The following is a 14800-nucleotide window of genomic DNA, read 5'->3' as shown; positions in this document are numbered from 1 at the left end:
ATATTTTAAAAAATGAATATATATATATATGTCAATTTGCTGTACAGTAGAAATTAGCACAACATTGTAAATCAACTATAATTTTTTATATGCCATAATTACAATAATTTGTTATTAGTTACATAATATCGAAAATATGTAAACTGAAACAGCAAAAACCTAAAATGTGCAAAAGTTTATAAATTCTATTGAAGCTAGGTTGGTATCAGTTTAAAATACAGTGTAATAAGTTTAAGATTATTTTGGAGCTCCCTTATGGTGCAGTGGGTTAAGGATCCAGTGCTGTCACTATGGCAGCTTGGGTCACTGCTGTGGTGTGGGTTCTATCCTTGCCTGGGAATTTCCACATGCCACAGGCACAGCCAAAAAAAAAAGATATTTTATATAAGCCTCATGGTATCTACAAGGGAAAATCTTCTAGTAATTACACAAAAGCACATGATAAAGAAATTAAAGCATCCTGATACCAAAAGACATCAAAACCCCGAAAAACCCACACCAGCTTAAAAAAACCAGGAACAACAGATCTATAAAACATCCAGAAAACAATTTAAAAAATGGTAATAATAAGCCCTTATCAGTAAATACTTTACATATACATAGATTAATTTTTTAAAAGATTTAGAATGGATAAATCAATAAAAAACAAACCATGATCCAACAATATGCTGCCTGTAAGAGACTCACTTTAGCCTTAAAGATACACATAAACCAAGAATGAAGGGGTAGAAAAAGACATTTCAAGTAAATGGTAACTAAAGAAAGCAGGGATAGCTATACTTATATCAGTCAAAATTGGCTTAAAACTAAAAATAGTGAAAAGATACAAAGAAAGTCATTAAATAATGATAAAGGGGGTGTTCCCTTGATGGCTCAGAGGATTAAGGATCTGGTGTTGTGGTATTGTCACTGCTGGGGTTCTGGTTACACTGTGGTGTGGGTTCAATCACTGGTCCAAGAACTTTCGCATGCTGTGTGTGGCCAATAAAAAGGGGGTAGGGAGGCAATACATGAGGAAGATATAACAATTGAAATTATTTATACAACCACTAAATATATAAAGCAAAAACTAACAGAACTAAAAGGAGAAATAAACAGTAATACAATAATAGTTGGGGACTTTAATACCCCACTCTCAACAATGGATAGATCATCCAGAGAATACATAAGGAAACTATTTGAACCAAACAGACGTAACAGGTATGTACAGAATATCCTATAAAACAATAGCAGAATATTTTCTTCTCAAGTGCATTTGGAACATTTTCTAGGGTAGATCATATGGTAGGCCATAAAACAAGTCTTAGCTGATTTAAGAAGACTGAATCATACCACGTATTTTCTCTGACCATAATCTCATGAAACTAGAAATCAGTAACACTACTCAAAGCAATCTACAGATTCAATGCAATCCCTATCAAATTACCCATGACATTTTTCACAGAACTAGAACAAACAATCCAAACATTTATATGGAACAACAAAAGACCCAGAATCGCCAAAGCAATCCTGAGAAACAAAAACCAAGCAGGAGGCATCACTCTCCCAGACTTCAAGAAATACTACAAAGCCACAGTCATCAAAACAGTGTGGTACTGGTATCAAAACAGACAGACAGACCAATGGAACAGAATAGAGAATCCGGAAATTAACCCTGACACCTATGGTCAATTAATCTTTGACAAGGGAGGCAAGAACATAAAATGGGAAAAAGAAAGTCTATTCAGCAAGCATTGCTGGGAAACCTGGACAGCTGCATGCAAAGCAATGAAACGAGAACACACCCTCACACCATGCACAAAAATCAACTCCAAATGGCTGAAAGACTTAAATATATGACAGGACACCATCAAACTCCTAGAAGAAAACATAGGCAAAACACTCTCTGACATCAGCATCACGAATATTTTCTCAGGTCAGTCTCCGAAAGCAATAGAAATTAGAGCAAAAATAAACCCATGGGACCTCATCAAACTGACAAGCTTTTGCACAGCAAAGGAAACCCAAAAGAAAACAAAAAGAAAACTTACAGAATGGGAGAAAATAGTTTCAAATGATGCAACCGACAAGGGCTTAATCTCTAGAATATATAAACAACTTATACAATCTAACAGCAAAAAAGCCAATCAAGCAATGGAAAAATGGGCAAAAGACCTGAATAGATATTTCTCCAAAGAAGATATACAGATGGCCAGCAAACACATGAAAAAATGCTCAACATCACTGATTATAAGAGAAATGAAAATCAAAACTACCATGAGATACCACCTCACACCAGTCAGAATGGCCATCATTAATAAGTCCACAAATAACAAGTGCTGGAGGGGCTGTGGAGAAAAGGGAACCCTCCTGCACTGTTGGTGGGAATGTAAACTGGTACAGCCACTATGGAGAACAGTTTGGAGATACCTTAGAAATCTGTACATAGAACTTCCATATGACCCTGCAATCCCACTCTTGGGCATCTATCCGGACAAAACTCTACTTAAAAGAGACACATGCACCCGCATGTTCATTGCAGCACTATTCACAATAGCCAAGACATGGAAACAACCCAAATGTCCATCGACAGATGATTGGATTCGGAAGAGGTGGTATATATACACAATGGAATACTACTCAGCCATAAAAAAGGATGACATAATGCCATTTACAGCAACATGGATGGAACTAGAGAATCTCATCCTGAGTGAAATGAGCCAGAAAGACAAAGACAAATACCATATGATATCACTTATAACTGGAATCTAATATCCAGCACAAATGAACATCTCCTCAGAAAAGAATCATGGACTTGGAGAAGAGACTTGTGGCTGCCAGATGGGAGGGGGAGGGAGTGGGAGGGATTGGGAGCTTGGGCTTATCAGACACAACTTAGAATAGATTTACAAGATCCTGCTGAATAGCATTGAGAACTATGTCTAGATAATCATGTTGCAACAGAACAAAGGGTGGGGGGAAAAATGTAATTGTAGTGTATACATGTAAGGATAACTTGATCCCCTTGCTGTACAGTGGGAAAATAAAAAAAAAAAATCAGTAACAGAAGAAAAACTGGACAATTCATAACCATCAGAAATTAAATACTCTCCAGAACAAGTGGATCAAAGAAGAAATTAAAGGGGAAATAAAAACGTTTCTTGAGAAAAAAAATGGAAAATCAACACATCAGAACTTGTGAAATGCAGCAAAAGCAGTTTTAAGAAGAAATTCATAGAAATAAACACTTACATGAAAAAGCAAGAATGATCCCAAATAAACAACCTAACTCTTTACTTTAAGGAACTAGTAAAAGAGAAACAAATCTGAGCCCAAACTTAGTAGAAGAAAGAAAACAGTAAAGATTAGACTGGAAATAAAAAGAGAACAGAAAAATAATAGAAATGATTAACCAAACTAAGAGTTGGTTCTTTGAGTAGATAAACAAAATTGACAAACCCTCAGCTAGACTAACCAAGGAAAAAAGAGAAAGGACCCAAGTCAACAAAATTATAGCTGAAAAAGAAAACATTACAATTGATACCACAGAAATTCAAAGGATCACAGACAGCTACTATAAACAACTAAATACCAACAAACCAGACAACCTAAAAAAAAATGTAAAGATTCTTAGAAATATATAACTAACTTAAACTGAATCAGGAAGAAATAGAAAATCTGAAGACCAACTGCTAGAAAGGAGATTGAATCAGAAATCAAAAATCTCCAAATAATGAAAAGCCCAGGAACAGATGGCTTCAGTAGTAAATTTTTACCAAACATTTAAAGATGACACCAGTTCTCAAACTCTTCCAACAAAATCAAAGAGAGCCAAAACCATCTTGAGATAGAAAAGTGAAACTGGAGGAAGCAGGCTTCCTGGATTCAGACTATGCTACAAAGCTACAGTCATCAAAACAATATGGTACTGGCACCAAAACAGAAATAAAGATCAACAGAACCAGATAGAAAGTCCAGAAATAAACCCACAGACCTATGGTCAACTACTCTGTGATAAAGAAGGCAAGAATATACAATGAAGAAAAGAGTCTCTTCAATAAGTGGTGCTGGGAAAACTGCACAGCTCCAAATAAAAGAATGAAATTTGAACATTCTTTAACACCATGCACAAAAATAAACTCAAAATGGCTTACAGATCTAAATGTACAAAACTCTTAGAGGAAAACATAGTCAGAACATGCTCTGACATAAATTGCAGCAATATATTTTTTGATCCACGTTAGAGTAATGAAAATAAAAAGAAAAATAAACAAATCATATCTAATTAAACTTAAAATCTTTTGCACAGCAAGGGAAACCATAAACAAAATAAAAATACAACCCATGGAATGGGAGAAAATATTTGCAAAGTGACCAATAAAGGATTGATCTTCAAAATATACAAACAACTTATGTAGCTCAATATTAAAAAAACAATCAACCCAATCAAAAAATGGGCAGAAGATTTAAACAGACATTCTCCAAAGAAGACAGATGGATGAAAAGATGCTCATCATTACTAATTATTTGAGAAATGCAAATCAAAACTACAATGAGGTATCACCTCCCTTTGGTCAGAAAGGCCATCATCCCAAAGTCTACAAACAATAAATGCTGGAGAGGGTGTGGAGAAAAGGGCACCCTCTTACACTGTTGGTGGGCATGTAAGCTGGTGCAACCACTATCAAGAACAGTATGGAAGTTCCTCAAAAAACTAAATATAGAACTATCATATGATCCAGCAAACCCACTCCTGAACATCTATCTGGAGAAAACCATAATTCGAAAATACATGCACCCAATGTTCACTGTAGTACTATTTACTATAGCCAAGGCAAGAAACAACATAAATGTCCATTGACAGAGGGATGGATAAAGACGATGTGGTATATATATGCTATGGAATATTACTCAGCCATTAAAAAGACGGAAATAATGCTGTTTGCAGCAACATGAATGGACATAGAGATCATCATACTAAGTGAAGTAAGTCAAACAGAGAAAGACAAATACTATATAATATCATTTTTTATGTGGACTCTAAAAAAAAAAATACAGAAGTTCCTGTCATGGTTCAGAAGATTAAGAACACGACATAGTATCTGTAAGGATGCAGGTTCAGTGTCTGGCACTCAGTGGGTTGAGGATCCAGCATTGCCACAAGCTGTGGTGTAGGTCGCAGGTGTGGCTTGGATCCCAGTATTGCTGTGGCTGTGGTGTAGGACAGCAGCTGTAACTCCAACTCAATCCCCAGCCTGGGAACATCCATATGCCACAGGTGTGGCTTTAAAAAATAAAATAAACAAATGAACTTATTTACAAAACAGAAATAGACTTATAGACTTATGGGGGAAAGATAAGGGGTAGGGGTGGATTGGGGGTTTGGGACTGGCATATGCACACTATTACATAAGGAATTGATGTTGAATAGGGACCTGCTGTATAGTACAGGTAACTCTACTCAATATTGATAACCTATATGGAAAAAAATCTGAAAAAGAATGGATATGTGTATAAGTATAATTGAATCACTTTATGGTGTAGCAGAAATTAATACAACATTGTAAATCGACTATACTTCAATAAAACTTTATAAAATGGGGAGTTCCCGTCGTGGCACAGTGGTTAACGAATCCGACTAAGAACCATGAGGTTGCGGGTTCGGTCCCTGCCCCTTGCTCAGTGGGTTAACGATCCGGCGTTGCCGTGAGCTGTGGTGTAGGTTGCAGACGCGGCTCGGATCCCGCGTTGCTGTGGCTCTGGCGTAGGCCGGTGGCTATGGCTCTGATTCGACCCCTAGCCTGGGAACCTCCATATGCCGCGGGAGCGGCCCAAGAAATAGCAACAATAACAACAACAACAACAAAAAAAGACAAAAGACAAAAAAAAAAAAAAAACTTTATAAAATGAAAAAAAGTCAAATAGTAGGAAGCACTCCCAAACTCAATTTTACTAGCCATTATTATCATGATACCAAAGCTAGAAAAGGACACTACTAGAAAACTATAGGCCAATATCCCTGGTGAACACTGATACAAAATTTTTCTATAAAATTGCAGAAACTGAATTCAGCAGCACCATATACCATGATGAATGGGATTTAACCCTGGGATGCAATGATGGCTCAACATGGGCAAATCAATGTGATACATCACATTCATAGAATAAAGGAATTATATGATCATCTCAATATATTCAGGAAAAGCATTTGACAAATTTCAACATCCATTCATGATAAATACCCCTAATACATTAAGCATAGAAAGAATATATCTTAACATAATAAAGGCCATATATGACAAACCCATGGGTAACATCATTTTCAAAGGTTAAAGATTGAAAGATTTTTCTCCAAGATCAGAAAGAAGACACAAGAGTGCCCACTCTCATCGCTCCTATTCAGTATATTGGTAGAAGTCCTAGCTAGAGCAATCAGGCAAGAAAAAAATAAATGGTATTAGAATTGGAACCGAAGAAGTAAAATTGTCTCTATTTGCAAATGACATGATTTTATATATAGATAATCCTAAAGGCTCAATCGAAAAACTGTTAGATCTATGTAACAAATTCAGTAAAGTAGCGGGATATAAAATTAGCATACAATAATCAGTAGTGTTTCTATACACTATTAATGAATTTTCTGAAAAGGAAACAAATTGATTCCATTTACAATAGCATTTGTAAATAAAATATTTACAAATAAATTTAGGTAAGAGAGTGAAAGATCTTTACTCTGAAAACTATAACACCTTGAGCAAAGAAAGCAAAGAAGATACAAATAAATGGAAAGGTATCCCATGTACATCAATTGGAAGAATTATCATTGTTAAAATGTTAATAATACCACCAAAAGCCATCTATAAACTCAATGCAACCGCTACCGAGATGCCAATGGCACATTTTTTTTAACAAAAATAGAAAGAAAAAAAAATACCTAAAATTTATATGAAACCATAAGACTTCAAATCGGCCAAAGAAATCCTGATAGAGAAGAACAACGCAGGAGGTATCAAGCTATACTGTGCAGCTATGGGCTTGAAAACGATACAGTATTGGCATAAAAACAGACAAATAAACCAATAGAAGAGAACCTAGAGCTCAGAAATACAATCAAGCATATATGATCACCAATATTTGATAAGGGAGCCAAGAATACTCAGTACAGAAAAGACACCTTTCAGTGTTGTTGGGATAATTAGATATTCACAGGTAAAGTAATAAAAATGAACCCATATACCACCCATTTAAAGTAACTTAAAATGGGTTAATGACTTAAATTTAAGACCTGAAACCATGAAACTCCTAGAAGAAAACATAGGAAGAGAGGTCCTTCACATGGGTCTTGGTATTGATTTTTTGGGTATGACACCTAAAATACATGCAGCAAAATTAAAAATAAACAGCTGGAACTACATCAAACTAAGAAGTTTCTTCACAGCAAGAGAAACCATCAATAAAGTGAAAAGATAAAATATAGAATGGGAAAAAATATTTGCAAACCATATGTCTAAGGAGTGGATATTTAAAATACACAAAAAACTCATAACTCAATAGCAACAACCCAAATAACCCAATTAACCAAATGAGCAAAGGACCTGAACAGACCCTTCGCTGGAGACCACAGGTACACGAAAAGATCCTCAATGTCATTAGTCTTAGGGAACTGCAAATTAAAGCCACAATGAGATCTCACTTCATGTCTGTCAGAATGTGCACAATCAAAAAGATAAGAGAAAACAAATACTGTCATGGCTGTGGAGAATAGGGAAACCTGTGCACTGTTGGTGGGATTGTAAATTAATATAAACACTATAGAAAATGGTATGGAGGATCATCAAAAAATTAAACATAGAACTACCATATGATCCAGCAATTCCACTTCTGGCAATACATCTCAAGGAATCAAAAACACTAACTTGAAACGTTATCTGCACCCCCATGTTCACAACAGCATTATTTATAATAGCCAAGACATGGAAGCAAACTAAGAGTCCATCAGTGGATGAACAGATAAAGAGGTTGTGATATACACACACAGAGGACTATCATGCAGCCATAAAAGTGGAAATTCTACCATTTGTTACAATGTGAATTATGCTAAGTGAAATATGTCACACAGAGAAAGACAAATACTATGTGATCTCACTTATATGTGGAATCTTAAACAAACAAATGAACTCAATAGCCATAGAAAGAGAGATCAGAATTGTGGCTACCAAAATTGTAGGAAATGAGAGGAAAGTGATCAAAAGGTACAAACTTTAAGTAATGAGATAAATATTAGGAATGTAACATAACATTAGGAATGTAGTATAGCTAACACTACTGTATGTTATAAAGGAAAGAACACTAAAAGAGCAAATCCTAGGAGTTATCACAAGGAAAAAATTGCTTCCTTCTTTCTTTTCTGTTTATTCTATCTATAGGAGAAGATGGATGTTAGCTGAACCTATTTATATAAGTCAAATCATCATGCTGTGTGCCTTAAACTTACACAGGGATGCATGTCAATTATTTCTCAATAAAACTTGAACCAAATTATGAAATGCAACAGATAAGTAGAAAAAGTGCTTAAAATAAATACATAGCTTAATAAATCATTGTAACAAATATCCACATAACCAGACAATAATATAACATTGCTGTACTCCAGAAGCCTCCTTTCCCATGATTTCTCTTTGTCCCAACATCATATCATCAGTGATAACTGCTACCCCAGATTTATTGGTAATTACTTCATGTTCTTCTATCTAGAACCCCACTTCTAGTTCTGTTACATAATTTTATACCTCTAATCAATGCTGTTAAATTTTGCGTATTTTTGAACTTTATGTAAACACAATTGTACTGCATGGATTCTTTCATTTCACACCTCACTCAATATTACATTTTTAGCATTTATCCATGTTGTTGCATATAGCTGAACTTCATTCATTTCAACCCTGTATAGTATTCCATTGTATGATTATATCACGATTCATTTATCCTTTCTACTATTAGTGGGCATTTGGGTTGTTTCTTGTTTGAGGTTATTACAAAAATGCCCAAAGAACATTCTTATACATGTGTCCTGGTGCACACGTACCTGAGTTTCTCTTGGCTGTATTCCTAAGGGGAACTTCTGGCTCGTAGAGTATGTATAACTTCAACTCTAATAGCTGATACCAAACTTCTCCAACAAAGTTGTACAAATTTATACTCCTATAAGAATAGCGGGTCAATGTCATTAGAAATGAGACAAATTGTATCATTACCATTAATCATACATTTTTATTTTTCTTCCATAGCAATATCTTCCCGAGCCGGGTGCTTGCTTAGGGTAAATTCTAATTCAGTGACTTTCCTTTTTATTTTCAGGCTACTCAGAGTTTCTGCCTCAGCAGAATTGTTACCACTAAGTGGATCCCTGTTTCTCTCATACCTTACCAGTTAGATTCTTCAAAGGTAAAACCTAAAGGTAACAAATTCTTTTATCATAGGTGATATATATAATTGTTACATTTTAGGGTGGGTCATTCTCTGCAGGTGGTTGATCCTTTGTGTTCAGTATTCTACTGCCTTTGAGCTGTTGAGTGGAAGGTTAAGAGCTGGACTGCCTAAGTTTGAATCCTCACTTTGTACTTTCTAGCTGTACATTATTTCACCTCTTTGTCTCCCAGTTTGCTCATTTATAAAAAGAGAATAAATAAAAACACCTACCTCATAGGGTGACTACAGGGATTAAATGAGGTAATACATAGGAAGTACTCAGAACATTATTCTATTGTTTTGACATATACCATTTCAGTTTTGCGAGCAGTAGAGGAGTTATGAACATGGGCTGAAGTCAGAAGGTATTCAGGCTCTGGCTCTATACTTTGCTGATAGTGGGACTGTAATCAAGTCGTATAACCTCCCTCTACCCCATTTCCTCCCCTGTATAAACTTAGCTAATAATCGCTAAATTGCTGCCTTGTCTGGGTGCCATGAGGATAAACTGAGATGGCAAATGCAAAATACCAAGGGTTAAGTATTAGTGTAGAACATGGTAGTTGCCATCATTTTAGCAGGTGGCAACTACTTTTCCTGCCTTCAGATACTGGGGATGAAGAGCTCCTGGGCCCTAAATCCTTAGCTCCTCTGCACTGATCAATGAGTGGCTAAAAATAATGAGAACATGTGGAAGTTAGGGTGGAGAGACCATGAAAGTGACTGCTATTTATGTGTAGGTCCTGGGCAGTGTACACTTAGCTAAATGATACCCAGTCCACTTTCTAGAGGCTCAGATATGGGGCATCCCCTCCACCCCAAGCTGGAAACTAATATGATACAAGTGTTTGGAGCAAGGAGTTTTGCAGGTCCTAGGGAGGAAATCTATGCAAGCAGTCTTTATGGAAGAAAAGGTTTTTGATATGAGTCTCAAAAAAATGCATGTAGATGGGTGAAACTGGAGAAACTTCCGGTCAGGAAGTATGTCATGAAGAGCTGAATCCCAGGCCAAAGAATTTTTCCTTAATTCAGTAAGGATTGGGAGACCTTGCATTGCCAGGTGGCTGTGAGATGAGAGCTAGTATTTGAAAGGCACACAGGTGTACTGGGCTAATAAACAGTAGTTTAGAAACCCTACTGCCTGACACTGCCGTCAGATCCTAGCTGACATATTTAGGAGAGATATGCCTAGTACAGTTTTAATACCAAATTTGGTGTTTTCCTAACAAATTTCCAAAAACCAGAGTTAAGGGAGCTCATCATTATTGTAAGTCTCATTGTATCACCTTATTATCGGAAATTAGTTAAAACACATCAGTACTGACTGTGGTGGTGGATACCTATACAGGTGAGGAAATTGTATAAAACGAAATACAGGTGCACACAAATGAGTACAAATAACACTTGGGAAATTTGAATAAGATGTGGTGGATTGTATCAATGTCAATATCCCGACTGTGATATTATAGTTAGGACATTACCATTGGTGAGAAATAGGCAAAGTGAACAAAAGATTTCTCTGCATCATTTTTTTTACAACTGCATGTGAATATTCAATTTTTTCAACACAAATTTCAATTAAAATGCATTAGTTAAAGCTATTCTTTGTAGAAAACGTGCCATCACATTCCATTTCCTTCATATTTAGGGGATTCCTGGGTCACACAAAACAGGAGGCTGAAAAAAGGCGGCATTATTGATCCTGGGGTCCCAACTGGAAAGGAGAGCAAAATGCCCCAAGGAAAGGGGTTAACAGCACAGGGATCGCTTTGCTACTTGGATCTAAGTGAAACTGCCAGTTACAATTACTCCAAACCTAGTTGCTTTCTGATTTACCCACAGTGTCTACTATGTCACTTTACTGTCACTACCTCCAAAGATACAGTTAAAGTTAGTCTAGGTGTAAGCGAAGTTTACCCACAAAGCAAAAAGAAAAAAAAAAAAAAAGAAAAAGAAAAAAAAGTGACGTGAAGGTGCAGGATGCAGCATTAAAGAGTTAGGGATTTTTACCTGACTCATTGCTTTCGAAAAGCACAATTCGCAGGGATTAGTCAACTTGATTTCTTGAGCGACTTGGAGGAGACCGTGTTAGCGGGGCAGGATTATTACAAACCCAGCAATTATCTTTTCCCCCCCGCTATGCTAAAGGTTTCCCTTCTCAACAGTAGGGCTGACTTCGACTTGAGCGAGAGCCCTGAACTTTTATAAAGTGAAAAAGAGGGAAAGCAATTGCAGGCTGGGAATCCGGCCCCGGGAAGGCGTCCACCGTGCTAGAGAACAACGTAAATTTCCAGAAGAGAAACTTCTCTTCCCCACCCTTGCAGACTTCCGCGAGACCAGGAGCGCTGTAGGCAGCAGCCCAACCTTCCGCGTCCCGGAGGAGGGAAACTGAGGCACTGCAGGAGCTTCGAGCGCAGCTCGGACCTCATCGCCCGCCCCACGGAGGGAACCTAGGTTTCCACAGTTTTCCGCGCAGCGCTGGCACAGCCAAGGCGCCCTCCCCCAGTCCGCCCCGCCCAGCTCGGGACAAAGCCCGGAGCCCGCTCCCGGAGGGGGCAGGGCGGCTCCCGCGCGCGCCCGGCTCCCCCGTGGGCGCGAGACTCCGCCCCGCCGCTCCTCCGGGGGGAGCCCGCGCCCCAACGGCTAGGCGGCGGAGCCGGGCCCGCCCCGAATCCCCATGACGTCACCGGCGGCGGCAGGCCCCGCCCCCGGCCCCGGGCGGCAGGCCGCATGACGTCACCGAGGCCCCACCCCTCCGGAGCGAGTTCGGTCCTGGCGTTCATTTCATTCCTGTCCTCATTCCGAACATTCTTAGCATCGCTCGCGCCTTGCCGCGCCGCCCGAGCCGAGCCGAGCCTCTGCAGCCGCCGCCGCGGCCCCGCCGCCCGCCGCGGGCGCCCACCAAGCACTTTGCAGACTCGCTTCCACCCTGCGGGCCAGTCCGCGCGGCGGGGCCCGGGCCCGGGGCGGCCGCGTCCGGGGACAGGCCATGCAGTGAAGCCCCCCCACCCCGTCCACCTTTGCCCGGAGCCGCGGGCAGCAGCCCCGTACGCCCAGCCGGCCCCGGGGCAGGAGCAGTGCTAACAGGGGTGGGGTGGCCCAGCCCGGGGACTGGGAGCCGGGGAGGGAGCCGGGCTCCGAGCTGAAAGCGAGGGAAGCAGCGCCGAAGTTTGCCTCGGACTCGCCGGGCGCTGCGGCGGCTCCCTTCGCCGAGGTAAGTTGGCGCGCGGGGCTGATGCTGGGTGCGGGGGGTGCGCCGGGCGTCGGGGCGGGGGGACGGCGGCGTCCGGCTCGGGCCGCTTTTTCTCTCGGGGCTCTGCTTTGTGTGCGGCGGGTGAGCGGGCACGCGGAGGACTGGGGCCGGGCCCCCGCGCCCTCCTCCCCGCGCCCCTTCAAGGTGAGCGGCTCGGCGCCGCGGCGCGAGTTCCCGGGACGCCAAGTTGGGCCGCGCGCTGAGGAACCCGCGCGGCAACAGGCGGCCCCGCCAGCGGCCAGGGAGGCGCCGGGGCGGCCGCGCCGCGCCCCCCGCGCCCCCCTCTCGCGCCTGTCCGCCAGCCCGCGCGCACACGCACACACCCTCGGGCAGTTTACACGTTCTTCTGGGAGAAGTCAGAAGTTCGGAGCGAGCGCGGGCGGGGAGAGCCGCCGGCGCCGCCTGGGAGCCCCAAGCCGGCCCGACTCCCCCCACCGCGTCTCCCTGGCCGCCCCAGGCGCCGGGGCCCCCGAGGCCCGCCCGGGGTCTGAGCCGACTTGCGCTGCTGGCGGAGGTTTCGTTCCTTCTCAAAGATGAAAGGAGGCACGGTCGTCTTTGCCGCTTCTCCAGGACTGTTGCTACCGCCGCCGCTGCTTCATTGCACATTCAAGTGGAAAATTTTCAGGAGTCAGCAGAAACATTGTGTCCAAAAAAGACTGAGTCGCAGTTACCACCAAACCCTGGAGGAGACTCTCCTTGGAAAACTTCCCTTTGGTAGGAAATACTGGGGGATTTGTTTGTTTATTGGAAGAGAAATGATTCCCCAGGAGGGGAGAAAATCAGGGTGCACTTCTAGTCTTTGTTCGTAGCAGCAACATTTGTTTTGTTCAGAAGTGCAGAGGCCCGCTTTAAAGAAAGTTCAACTTGTATGAGTTTCCTTTTTTTTCTTTTAAAATGTGTTTTTTAAAAACCGAAGAAGCATTTTAAATGAGTTGAAAACAATGGAGGGCTCACACCTTCCTTATTTTCCTCCTACGAAAATAAATAAAATCCAGATCATTATTTTCTTTTGCTTTTTAATTCTTTCTTTTTAAAGATTTATTTAAAGTTGAATGGTGTCACTGTATAAAAATATTTATGGAACAATGAAATACCAGCCACCAGCATTTCTCAGGAGGCTTGTTAACGTTTCAGAAGCAAGTGGCTGCCTGTGATTTGCAGAAATGAAAATTGACCTCAGTGAGCACTGGAAACTTAGAGACAGATGATGTTCCAGGAGCGGGTAATGTAAAAGGCCGTGTTTTAAAAACAGTGCCTTGGAGGAAGCCCAGGTCCTGGGACAGAAAGGTCTGCAAAACCTATCAGATTTCAAAACAGTTCAAAAAATATTTGTATTAAAAATGCTACAGACATTGCAAAGTGTCAGCTCAGGACAACGACATGTTTTTTTCTTCTCCACCCTTCATCCTGATTTTTTTCTGGAAGTTTAGGTGGTCTGATCACTTGTGGTGTGGTGGGTACCTGCAGGTGGTTCCCTGAATAGATTCCTGCAGGAAGACTCGGTCTGGATTCATTGTCAGAGCAGGGAGTGGGCTCCCTTCTCTGCTGCTTGCAGTGAATCTTGGCTGGTGTCTCATTCCCCCGGGGGGGGGGGGGGTTTCTCTGCCAGGGTACTGTGAAGTAGTGGTTGGGGAACAGACGTCAGCCTGTCCTTTCACTGTTGGGTTTGTGCCCTTATGTAAATAGCAGGATCTTTGAGCCCAAACATATCTGAATGCCTGTAAGGGCCAAACTTAGATCCAACTTTGGTAAGAATCTTTCCTTTTTAGAAGGAAATAGTAGAACTAATTACAAAGTGACTCAGGAAAGACAAATGGATTAGCTGAACCTTTGTCAGCAGTGAGGTTTTGAATTGTTGATTGTTTTTTTGGGGAAAGGCTTATTTTTCTAATCTCATTATTCCCATAAATGGTCACAGATATTTTTGTTTAGTATTTCTTTGTATGTGCAACTCTCTGTTGGACTCTCAGGTTTCAGGTTTTAAACAGAGTTTACAATTCTTTTATTTGCTCTTGTTGTAAAAAATGAACTGATAAGCTGTATCCATTACCGGTTCTTGCCGATGGTGTAAAAGTGCCAATGCAGACCATTTTATTTTTA

General features: G+C 40.8%; 1 protein-coding gene and 1 long non-coding RNA gene across 10 annotated transcripts in view; one reads left to right on the top strand and one right to left on the bottom strand.

Annotated features, from left to right (window-relative positions):
* LOC102164222 (uncharacterized) overlaps positions 1-11959 on the bottom strand; it is a 99706-nt gene extending 87747 nt beyond the window's left edge. For all 4 annotated transcript variants that reach the window (XR_014837275.1, XR_014837276.1, XR_001304559.3 and 1 more), the window contains exons 1-2: positions 11458-11959; positions 9065-9180 (exon numbers count right to left, since the gene is read on the bottom strand). This is a non-coding gene — a long non-coding RNA (uncharacterized LOC102164222). The remainder of the gene's footprint in view (positions 1-9064; positions 9181-11457) is intronic.
* Positions 11960-12245: 286 nt separating this feature from the next.
* TEAD1 (TEA domain transcription factor 1) overlaps positions 12246-14800 on the top strand; it is a 275134-nt gene continuing 272579 nt past the window's right edge. For 5 of the 6 annotated variants that reach the window (NM_001435256.1, NM_001435255.1, NM_001435257.1 and 2 more), the window contains 1 exon segment: positions 12246-12661. The gene's annotated coding sequence lies outside the window, so the exon portion shown is untranslated. 6 annotated transcript variants of the gene reach the window in all.

The sequence above is a fragment of the Sus scrofa genome, chromosome 2, assembly GCF_054392235.1.
Source record: "Sus scrofa isolate SSC_HxYL_T2T_F1_AM1 chromosome 2, Sscrofa_HxYL_maternal_Yorkshire_Landrace_v2.0, whole genome shotgun sequence".
NCBI lineage: Eukaryota > Metazoa > Chordata > Mammalia > Artiodactyla > Suidae > Sus > Sus scrofa.
Note: the sequence above shows the minus strand (reverse complement) of the source record. Positions and strands in the feature narration are given on the sequence as shown.